Genomic DNA, 12,593 nt, shown 5'->3' with positions numbered 1-12,593 from the left:
ACAGCATTTAAAACTGTTATATTTTAACAAATACTGTCATGTTGAAAAAAACACATAGTCTCCTTATAGATATAATCTATGTTTGTTTGTTTCAAGTAATAAGAGAGTAAGCATAATACAACTTCTTTATTTTGATTCACAGGTTATGAATCATAAAATGTGATTTAAAGAAAGCTGTTTGGAAATACATGTAAAAGAAAAAATAGTATATATATATGTGTGCAATTACGAATTAAAAGATAGTGTATTTAAGACTACTTCTAGCTGATAAATTAGCACTGCGAACAGGTTTTTAAAAGTGAAAAAATATTAAAGTTTAAATTTAATTTCACATCTGATTTTCACTTAAACATTCATAAAACTCCTATTTTCATCCATGTTCCTATCAACTGAAATGACAAAAAAAAAGAGAGAGAAAAAGAAAATAGGGAACCCTTCATAGACTCAGAAAACTAAGAAGAAACTCTGATCCAGTCATACAAGATACAGTAGAAATAGGAAGAGCTTGAAGGAAGCCTGAGCTTAATAAAACCCCTTTCTGAGAAAAGCACATTGCTGACATGTGAGGAAAGGGTACCAGGGCACAACAGTGCTAACATCTCCCAATTTGAAAAGTCCCTCATCAACTTTCACCAATTTTCTTTATTATCAAATGATGACCGCCATTGAATGGATTAATTATTTCAATACAAATACAAAATGACAATTTTTCTCATCCTATTATTCCTTCTACTGTTAGTAGATGGGATTTTTCTGTGTAGGGCTTTCCCTTACACTATTGTTATCTCTGAAATAATTTTCACACAGGAACGGCAAAATCAATGCTTAAGGATTTCCTCTGATGGGTTTCAGGGCATACTAACCCCAAATATGGCATCTTGGATATTGAACATTTTCTACTGAAGGAGTTTGAGAAAATGGTAGAAACAGGAAGGTCACTTTGACGTTCCTCCTGCCCGTCTCCCCTGAGACAGGACATAGAAGCCTCATGTGAGAGGTTTCCTCCCTATACCCAGAGGAAAGAAGCATCCTTATCTCCAAAGAGAAAGGGATGCCAAAAAGAATCCTAATTAACAGGACTTGCTGAGTTTCCCCCCATTTTACTACACTTACTTCATAACCCTTAACCTATCATATTCCTCCATGACTGCCCACTCTTCACCAAATCCAGCATTTAAAACCCTCAGGTCTGTTTCTTCTGCTCTTCATTTCCTTATGAAGGCTCCCATGTCACATAAAACTTATATTAAACAAATTTATATGCTTTTCTGGTGTTGATCTGTTCTGTCAGTTTAATTTTCAGACTCAGCCCCCAAGAAAGTTGAGGAAAACGTTTTCCTCCCCTACACCTCTTAGCATCAATTTTCTTAGTAAGCAGTTGGTGCAATAAGTGTCCAATAAGTATTGTGTTGTGTGTCTCTCTTATTTTCTATCATGATTTTATATATATGTATACAATGTGCTTTAATCAGCTGAAGTCATTTTGACTATGATCCCACCTAGGCCAGCAGGAGCTCTTCAAGCAGGTTGCAGTGTCAGTGTCGGATTGCTTACGTGCTTTCTAGCACAACAATCTGTCCTGGGATTACTTTGTATATTTCCTGCTTCAGATCTGCTATCATGTGGATCCAGATTTTGAGAGGCAGATTATACGCAATTTAAGAAAAAAATGCAAAATTATTAATACAAAACGAAGTACAAAAATAAATGTTTAGAATGACAAAACAAATCGCAGCAAACTACAATGTTCTAAAAGTAGACACCTTACAAATGTTGCAAAATCCAGTAAAAAGATATTTTGATTAATTATCCCAACACCTCTGTAATACTTTTTCCTACATTTTTCCTGAATTCTTCAACAATTTTCTGACATGAGTATGGAAAGTTAATCCCATCTTTCCTCTATAGTGGTTGAATAAAATGTGATGATGATGATGGTGATTAAGGATTGCTATTAAATTGGGGGAAACTACCATCAAGTTTCATTCAAAATTACACTGTAATATTTGGAATTTCCACAGTTAGTTTCTGACTCTGTCCATCTCCAATTTTGCTTCTCCTCACTATTCACATTGTGTCATGGGCACTAGAACATGTTCATATCCTCATGACCTCAGTCTTTCACCTTCTCCTTATGACACTGAGTGTTGGGGGTGGGGACAAGTATATCCCGCCTCAAGACAGTTAACAATAATGTCACTATATTTGGAAGGGACTATAAACTATATAAGTATATTCCACTGAATATATCTCTACTCAAATTTCTGTTAGCATGATCTCCAAAAATGCCCATGGCCAATCCAAAGCCACCCAACACAAGAAGAATTATGACAAAGGGAAAATGAGAGTGGAACTAATTGCAATTTAAAATATCTTATTTTTGAGCATTTTGCAATTAAAAACAAAGTATGACCACGAGCACTCATTACAAGGGCACCTTCCAAGGACTTGAAAAGGGCTCATGCAAGAGAAAAGTCCTGCAGCTCAAGCTTTTTAGATTCACTGAAATTCCATCTCAGCTAGAATCAGGCATTTATACAAGGATCTTAGTTTCCTTTTATTTATGAATACTCATGGCTACTGAGTTGTCATTGCTTCCAGATGTTTTCACTAGATAAAATTAGAAAATATGTGTTTTTCAAAGGAGGGAAATGTATCATAAATTTATACTAATCTTTCCAATTCTAATTTAAAATTGCAGAGTTTTTACTTAAATTCTTTGATTTTTTTTTTATACTTGTATGACTTTGGTTACTGAAAATCTTGGTCCCCCAAAATAACGTTCAAGATAACTTGCTCTATTCTATTTTACAATAGATATAGATTCCAAATAACAATACATATATTATTACCAACATAAGTCAAACTGAGTTTAAAAGAATGAATAGAATTAAGTAGGGTAAAATCCAGGAGGAAAGTGGGAATCACAGAAAATGAGCAGATTGTGTGAAGTTTAGGGTTCAATGTAACTGGAGTAAAGAATATATATGTAAGATTGCATGATATCACACACATGAAATTTGTTAAGTGCCAAGTTAAGCAGCTTTCACATTATGGTGAATAATCTTAAAAGCAAATAATTGTTTTAATCAGGAGAATAAAAATGATCTGACTTGAAGTTTCAAGAAGAATCTGGAATGCGAGAGAGAGCAGACTAGCAAGAGACCAACATGGTGTGAGGACTATAGTAGGGGAGAAGCCCTGAGTGACCATGGAAACCAGACAGCTACTATGTCAGTGTGAATGCTTCCTTGGGTTCACTGGAGCAATAATCAAGGAGACAGGGAACATCAGCTGGCAGAAAATAACTGGACTTGTTCACAAAGTTAGGTTATTATGGGGAAATTAACAGAAATGAGAAAGAATGGAAAATAGCATTTCTCATTTCATCTCACTCCTATTAGTCAATAAATATCTATTGAGATTTTCTATATGTCAAACATTAGTGGAAATATTGCACTGAACAAGACAAACACTGTCCTTGCAGTCTTGCAAGAAGAGTAAATGAACAAAATTGATGAGGTTCTCAAAGAAACCTTTTAAATTCTAAATGTGTTGGACAATTTCGATGTTGTTGTGTTCATGGTTGTTATAAATCTATATTCCAGATGTTGCATAGGCAAAGTAGCAAAGCCATGAAAATTTGGGACCACCTGTCTCTTTTTCCATATGTCTGCTTATCTCTGAAAATTGTACATATTTACCCCAAAAGTGATTTACCCCTTTCCCTTACTCTTAGACCCAGCTTGATAAAGGATTAAAATAACCAGCTAGCAAACCCAACAAACTAATGCTTCTGATGCCTATTCAATGTAATTATCTTTTAGAGATGACTCTTTATTAAAAATTATCCCCAACACTGTGATTTAATCCCCTTTAGGACGATAGGAACTTCAGACCATCGTGTGCAGAATAGGAGTTATTTTGAGTAAAGTGGTATGTTTTACAGCCTCTAAAAACCCAACAGCATGAGACCATTTTTCACTTCTAGTGTGGAGCTAGCCTGACTATACTTAATGCCAAAGGTAAAAATCTCTCTTTGTATCTTTTATGGTCACTCTAAAGGCTCACCTTGAGAAGACATCTTTCCTCATGGTTGTCTCTCATTTTCTGACTGAGTCAAAACAAAACTCACTGCTGCACTTGCTTTATAAAAATAAGTATATATATGAAAACTGAGTCACAAGATGGTGAAAGATCATTTCTTAAGATATCATACTTGACATATGTTAAGGTGAAAACCAGAATAAGGAAATTCACACCAGCTAGCCCTGATTTTCTGTAAAATGGGGAGAAAATTAAACCCCTGAGTAGATAGAATTTGGAGGCTTGAGGAAGAGGTTATTTTGAACAGCTGTTCAAGGAATTGAGATATGGTAACAGCAATGATGCATTAATTACAGTGACCAGAAGGGGCTAATATTCTTGACGTGGGAATGGAAAGTGATAGGAAGGCAAAGAGGTTCTATTATGGCTTTGGAGAATCTGGTAGATAAGAGTAATTGCTAACATTCATTAAGCATGTTATATATGTGAAGCACTGCTTAACATACATTACCTAATATGTTCCTCATAACAAAGCAATGTGGTGGGTATTAAAATTAGATCTTATTTACAATTGAGAGTTTCAGTATCTTAGCCAAGCCACACTATTTGTAAGTGGCATAACTTGGACTCAAACTCAATTCTGTCATCAAATTTCATCATCATAATAATTACACTCTCCTGTTTCACTACCTCTTGTGCTACTTATTATATTAAACCAAGCACAGAGAGTCCTGGTTAATGTAAGGTATGATAAGTGGGAGATCTTACATATGAAGCCACAATTGGGAAAAAGAAGTTGAGTGGAAGGTGATGAGCTGTAAAATTACTTATGAATATGTCATCAATATGAATCAATCAACAAATGTTTTGGGGACAGTGAGCATTCAGGACCCAAGTTAAGTTCTGAAGGATTTCAGAGTCAAAAAGACATCCTTAAAAAGACACGTTTAGGAAGGATGAATAGGTAGAACTCAGGGGATTTTCAGAGCAGTAAAAATACTCTGCATGCTACTATAAAGATGGATGCCTGTCATTATACATTTGTTCAAACCAATAGTATGTACAACACTGAGAGTGAACCATGACATAAGCTATAGACTTGTGATGATTGTGACTGTGTTAATGTAGGGTCATCAGTTGTAACAAATGTACTGCTCTGGCGGAGGATGTTGATAATGGCAGGCTGCACACCAGTGGGGCAGGGGTAGACAGGAAATTTCTGTACCTTCCTTTTAACTCTGCTGTGAATTTAAAACTGCCTTAAAAAAATAAAATAGTCTTAAATGTAAAAACTATGTAGGGTCTAGGTCATAAAAGAGAACAAGTGGAAAGTGCCACAGCCTATATAAAACCTAAATGTTAAGAAACTGGTGTATTCTTTTCCTCTTTATTTTTTTGGCTAGATCTGTTGTCACTTCAATACTTTTATATATTTGCTTTTCCCACTTTCTTCTTCACGATTTTCATCTATTTTAAGTTAATTTTATGCTATGAATTTTACCCTACTAATTTCTTTTGGCTTATTTTATTTTACTCTCTACTTGAATTTTATGCTTAGTTATTTTTTCATTCTTTGTAGCTGGGAGTATGAATCAATACAATCATTGTAACTGTAATTTGGCAAATTGTATTTGAGGCCTTAAGAATATTCAGAAACAATTAACTGTGCAATTTTACTTCCAGAATTCTCCTTCTACCAAGAAATAAGCATAGATGTGCACAAAGATTTAGCTTTGAAGATATTCATCATGACATTTAAAGTAGTGAAGTATAGATATGCCTAATTATCCAAAAGGACATTGAATAAACAACTAATTCCAAGCCTTAATCATACATCTCTCTTCCTAAAATGTCTGTCCTCCAGATGTGAGGCCTAGAATGTTCTCGGGGCCTCACTCGAGTGTCTCCTCCTCCTAGAAACCTCCCCAGTTACTCCCAATTGGCTTGGTTGAAACTTCTTTAATATTCATCTAATTCTGTCCAAATGTTGTCACTCAGTGTGTAATATGATAGTTTTTCTCTTTGCATGACTAACCTCCCTGGTTCTAGATTATGTCTTTGAAAGTAGGAATGATATCTTACCCATCTTTTACCAACTTTACCTAGCAACATACTTAGCATATAGTTGTCATATTAAAAATCTTTATTGGATGACTAAATGAAGGAATGAGTGTTAGCTGAGCAAATATTTTTGATGACATTGAACAGTGTTAGAATATAAAATGCTCTTAATAAAAATATACTTCTTAGTCTAGTTTAGACTGGTGAATATTGATTATCTTTTTATAATCAGACAACTAAAATAGGTTTATTCTAGAAAAGGTAGAAAATAGACACAATTGTAAAGAAGAGAATACAAATTTCCCCTAATTTCAGAAATATACTTCTTGACTGATCTTTTTCTAGCTTTTTTCTATGTGAAGATAAGTAACTACATAGAGATAGATGATGGATGGATGGATGGATGGATGGAGGGATACATAGATAGATAGATAGGTAGATAAGTAGATAGATAGATAGGGATAAAAGTAAATCACATATATCTATCCATGCATAAATATACACAAATAGACCCTTTTTCTGTACATGAAGGATTTTCAAAATATCTGTGAAACATTCTGAGATTTTTTTGATCATCATGTTAACATTTGGAAATGCATATTTCATTTGAAAATATTTACAAATAGCTTTCTTTTTATTTTATACTTCAAATAACTTGCAATGTAGAAATATTTTCACAGTCTAGAATTTTTCTCACTATTTATGTGAGGGAAAATATAGTTTGACAACTACATCACACTGTAGATAATTTTCCAACTTCATTTACAATAGGCTATTTAGTTCCACAGGCCTCCTTGCTGGTAAAATATTAAGAGGTGCCTTGATCTCATTAGTAATCTACATAGTAATGGAGGATTTAGGGGTCACAGGCAAGATTATACTCATTAGTATGAGCCCATTCATGGATTATGTATTCTGCGAAAATTTAACCAGAAAGTCAGTGGAGGCCCTACCTATGCTTTGGTTTATAGAGTAACTGATGTCAATTGACTGGAGAAATCAAAATCCTCACCAAAATTCCCATGACCACCTCGTGATTTATATCCTCAGGTTTCCTAGTGCCTTTGACTGCAGTACCCACAAGGGCTGTTTGCAGTTTAACCTGGTTAGGCCAAACATAAAATCCTATGATTTTACTGATTGTCAAAAGAAAGTCAATTATACAAAGCATTTTTGATAACTATATATTTTATTTAAAAATTGGCAAGGAAGGTCATGGAAAGAGTTATGGTCTCAGCTGAAAGGCTGCTAAAGATGGGCTGGAAATTTAGACAAAAGCCAAATCACAGAGGCCAACATTTTGTTGAGACACTTTCCCTGTACTTTATGAATACAGAACAAGGTATAATTCAGAGAACATTGCAAAGACAGAAGCCAGGTTCAAGAGCAAGGAACTGCCTTGTAGAAGACTTCTGAGTAGTGTTGCTAGATTTTGCAAGTAAAAATACAGAAAGCACTGTTGAATTTAAATATCAGATAAAAAACTTTTCTTTTTACTATAAGTATGCCCCAAATATTGTGTGAAGCATACTTACACTAAAAAAAAAAAAAAAAAAGTAGTGTGGTTTATCTGAAATTCAAATTTAACTGGGCATCCTGTATTTTATCTAGCAACTCTACTCCTGGGCCCAATTCACCTCCAGCCCCGCAACTTGGACACGCACAAATTGTGACTTAAATGACTGGTCCTGAGATTTAAGTGAATCCACTTCAAAATAATTTGGCAGAGAGGTCATCTGGCGAATTTATTTTGGGCTAGTTGACTAATGGCCTTGAAAATTCAGAAAAGAAATTTTTTTTTTACATTCTTCCTGGCCAATATTTGAAAGCAAAACTTTGAAACGGTTTACTCACATTAGTGTTACAATTGTAAAGTGAGCCTACATCTAGAGTGGTTTAAACAATTTAACAGCAAAATCCCAGAGAAATAGCAAGAAAAGTACCTACTCTTTCTGAAAAGCTATTGGAAATAATCATTGCGAGCTTCTGGGCAGTGAAGGAGCTTCTGGGCAGCAGAGACTAATCAGACTAAGAGTTATATTTGTCAAAGAACTGTCTTCAACTTTCCATAGGAAAGCAATTCCTAGGCTGACCCAGGAAGGATCCAAAGGCAAATTTTCAGAAATGATGGGTCTATGTACCAGAACTAGGATGGATCTCTTCCCTTTCACATAGAAACACATAGAGTTCATGACTATGCTTCCCATTGAATTTCTACCTTCAAGTCTGAACAGTAGGGAACCATAAACAGAGACTGATAGTAGTCTAGAATTAGTACTCAACCCTAATATTAACAATAGTTCATGTTGGTCAGTGTGTCCGCCAGCTACTGGGACTGTTGTCAGAAGGCATGTCTCAGCTGTCAGCCCTCTTTGGGGACTGCTTCAGATGAAGAAAAATGCTTTGATCAAGGTCTATTCTTCTTCCAGAGGCAGCTCCGTCCAATCACCAGTCCCCTAACATCAACTCAAGGCAACTCTTGGGCCATCTCAGTTCCAAAGCTCCCCATTGACTCAGCTACGGTTCCACTTCTCTCTCGAACAGATTCTGCATCCTTCTCTTCCCTTCCACCAGTACTGATCCCAAGAGCTCTTCCTAGTAGATGCCCTGCACATTAATCTGTCTCAGTCTGTATTCCAGAAAATTAAGCTGTGACAATGTGACCTGGAGAATAAGACAATCAGTAAATAATTTGGAGGCACAGGAGGACTGAACCGAAGGACTAAGTGTATAACCAAGATCAAGGTATCTCACTTGTTGGTAGATGTTTTCACCAATACTCTAGAGAGGATCTACTGGTAGTTCACAGCATATCACACTGTAACGTTACTTTATATTAGAATTTTAGACACGTATCTGAATATTTTAATTAACTAATTAATGCTATTTAATTAAGAACTCACTATAAAGCATTCATAAAGTGAGTATGCAGGGCTTCCCTGGTGATGCAGTGGTTAAGACTCTGCCTGCCAATGAAGGGGACACGGGTTCGAGCACTGGTCGGGGAATATCCCACATGCTGCAGAGCAACTAAGCCCGTACACCACAACTACTAAGCCTGTGCTCTAGAGCCCACGAGCCACAGCTACAGAGCCCACACGCCACAACTACTGAAGCCTGTGCGCCTAGAGCCTGTGCTCTGCAACGAGAAGCCACCACAATGAGCCTGTGTGCCACAACTAGGGAAATCCCACGTGCAGCAATGAAGACCCAATACAGCCTAAAATAAATATAAATAAAATAAATAAATTTATTTTTAAAATATATAAAATAAAGTGAACATATAATTTCTTACAATTTCTTATAATAGCTGTCTAGTCTCATTGTCTGTAACTTACTTTAAAATACCTCAGTGTAAACAGCATAATATAAATATGTATTAATTTAATCTACATCCCAGGGGCTTTTAGTTAACATTTGAAGTACCCTAATCAAGTAGCCATACCTAAGGGACAATGAATAAGGATTTGCAAGACCCTAATCATGAGTCCACACTACAAAGGCCAGAGGCAATTTAGAACAAAACTTCACATTTTCTGTCTGTATATGTAGACAGGTCTTGTCAATTAACACAAGAGATGTTCAAATATTTTTCATTGAGGTGTGTTTTTCAAGATATACATTTTTCCAGAAATATTATAGTGGCACTTTCACCTTTGATACAATTTGGAATAAGAATCTGACAAGCCCAGCAGCCCAATACCTAAATAACACAAAAAAATCCATTCCCTCTGTGTTGCACCAGTTAAGGGAAAATTCCTTTACCTGTTCTTGAAGGTTAGCAGGAAGCTTGTGTGAGCTCCTACAAGCATAGTTTAGTATCTATTTTCAGGCATCTTCACTCTTCCTCAAAAACAAAACAACCTTTTATTGGCTCTTAGATATTTTTTTTCCATATGAATTTACAATATTTTATCCAATGTGCCTCCCTCCAAAGATTCCATACTTTACATTTACACATAAATTTTGAGAATTGATTTGTTATCTTATTAAGTCTCCCTATTCAAGAAATATTATATTTACATGTGAATTTAAGATTTCTTATTATCATAATGTTGACTTCCCATTCAAGATGATATGTCCCCTTAAGCCAGACAGAGGCAGTGTTGTTTAATGATTAAGGGCGTGAATCTTGGATCCGTCCCTCTGGATTCAATTTCTGACTCTGACACTTAGCTGTGTGACCCTGAGCAAGATATGCTGCCTCTCTGTATTTTTATTTTCTCTTCTTTAAAATAGGAATAATAACATCATCTGCTTCATAGGAGTCTGGGTATTGAAAAATAAGGGTAAAGCTGGTTCATAAGAACCTGTGTTTGCTACTATCATTTTACTTTGTGCACTTCAATAGGATTCATAGACTCTCTTCCTATTTATATGGTACCATTCTTTTCAAACTTATTCATATGTATCTTATAGCAGTCATTGTTATTGTGGGTGAAATAGTTTTCTCCTTTCTGTTATTAGTTATTGATAATCTAGAGAATGCTCTTGATTTTCATATTGTTCGTGTGTCCATCAGTTTCCCCAAATTCCTTTGATAATTCTAGATAATTTTGGCTAGATTCTATTAGATTTTTTGAGTGTACAATTATATCAACCAAAAAAGAAAAAAAAGAAAGTAAAACAATTTGAACACTTCTTCCTTGTTTATATCAACTGTTTCAAACACCCCAAACAGTGTTGAATGGTATTAGTGATAGCATCCATATCCTCTTTCAGGTTTTAATGGAATGGCCTTAGCATTTAAGAATGATATTTGCAGGACTTCCCTGGTGGTCCAGTGGTTGGGACTCTGTGCTTCCAATGCAGGGGGAATGGGTTTGATCTCTGGTCGGGGAACTAGAATCCTGCATGCCACGTGGACAAAAAAACAAAAGAGTGATGTTTGCTATAGGAATCTTCTTATATATCTAAAATATAATAATATATGTTATATTTTACAAGTTTACTCCTCTATTTTTCTTGGAGATTTCATTAAGAATGGTTGCTGGGGCTTCCCTGATGGCACAGTGGTTGAGAATCTGCCTGCTAATGCAGGGGACACGGGTTCGAGCCCTGGTCTGGGAGGATCCCACATGCCGCAGAGCAACTAGGCCCGTGAGCCACAACTACTGAGCCTGCACGTCTGGAGCCTGTGCTCCGCAACAAGAGAGGCCGCGATAGTGAGAGGCCCATGCACCGCAATGAAGAGTGGCCCCCACTTGCCACCACTAGAGAAAGCCCTTGCACAGAAACGAAGACCCAATACAGCAAAAATAAATAAGTAAATTAGTAAACTCCTACCCCCAACATCTTCTTAAAAAAAAAAAAAGAAAGAAATATCCTCTAAAAAAATGTTAGCCAGTACAGACAAGCTTTAAAAAAAAAAAAAAAAGAATGGTTGCTGATTGCTATTAAATGCTTTATTACAACTGTCATGATTATATAATTTTCTCTACTAGTATTCTTATTGAAATGAAGTATACAGATGTTTTACTTGATAACTGCATTTCTAAAATAAATCCTACTTGGTCATGGTCTTTTGATACACTGCTAGATTCTACTCGCAAATATCTAATTTACAACTTTTGCATCTATTTTACGAGTCAGATCAAGCTATTGGGTTTTGTTTCTTTACCAGATTTCATATGGAAGTTTTTTTCAAGAAACCATCTGAAACTCTTCCTAATGTATGTTTTTGTTCTAAATGGGCCATATTATTAACCTGAAAAGTGGTTTATTTGGAAGAAATGCTTATGAGATTTGATTAGGAGAAAATAATTATGAAGACCATCTCTCTAGTATTTCAAGTCTCTCCTCATTATATTCAAAATATTTTCATGTTTTATTCATTACTCATAACATGGATGTGTTCTTTAAGCAAAACAAAACAAAACAAAAATAACCAACTTAGCATGAACGAGGTATATAGATCCATCCTCCAAGTTTTGATCATTTCTGCCAGAGGGATATTCACATAAACTTGCCTGAAATTGCTTACAGACACTGAAAAAGAGAATAGAGCACCTTCCATAGTCCTAGTTAACCTCTAGAACTATGTCATTCAGCCCATTGTTCTTTAGCTTTTGCCTGTTTTAGGCTGGGAGCACCATCAAGAAGTAGGAGGATGGAAGAGAATGAGGTATTCCTTCCTCTCCCTCTGTGCCACTCTGCGGATTTGACAGAATTGCATCCTTCTATAGCAAAACCCTTGTGGAGTGGCCGCCTGTTTCTCACAGGGTCCAGCAGGAAGGGTAGGTAAGAATCAAGGGATTGGAGAAATACAAAACATAGCCTATATTCAATTCACAAATCACTCTGTTTACTGCACACAATCAGCACACAACACAGATTAGTCAAAGTAGGGAAAGGGGGTAACGAACCACTCCAAGGAGAAGTCTGGGAAGGAGGCATCTCAGCAGGGCAGGGGTCTCCAGTTCAGCAACTGGTCTCCCAACAAGCGTGAGTGGGAAGTCGGCCCCTGCTCCTACAGGTCCTCCAGC

The sequence above is a fragment of the Mesoplodon densirostris genome, chromosome 15 (genome assembly GCF_025265405.1).
Source record: "Mesoplodon densirostris isolate mMesDen1 chromosome 15, mMesDen1 primary haplotype, whole genome shotgun sequence".
Taxonomy (NCBI): domain Eukaryota; kingdom Metazoa; phylum Chordata; class Mammalia; order Artiodactyla; family Ziphiidae; genus Mesoplodon; species Mesoplodon densirostris.
Note: the sequence above shows the minus strand (reverse complement) of the source record.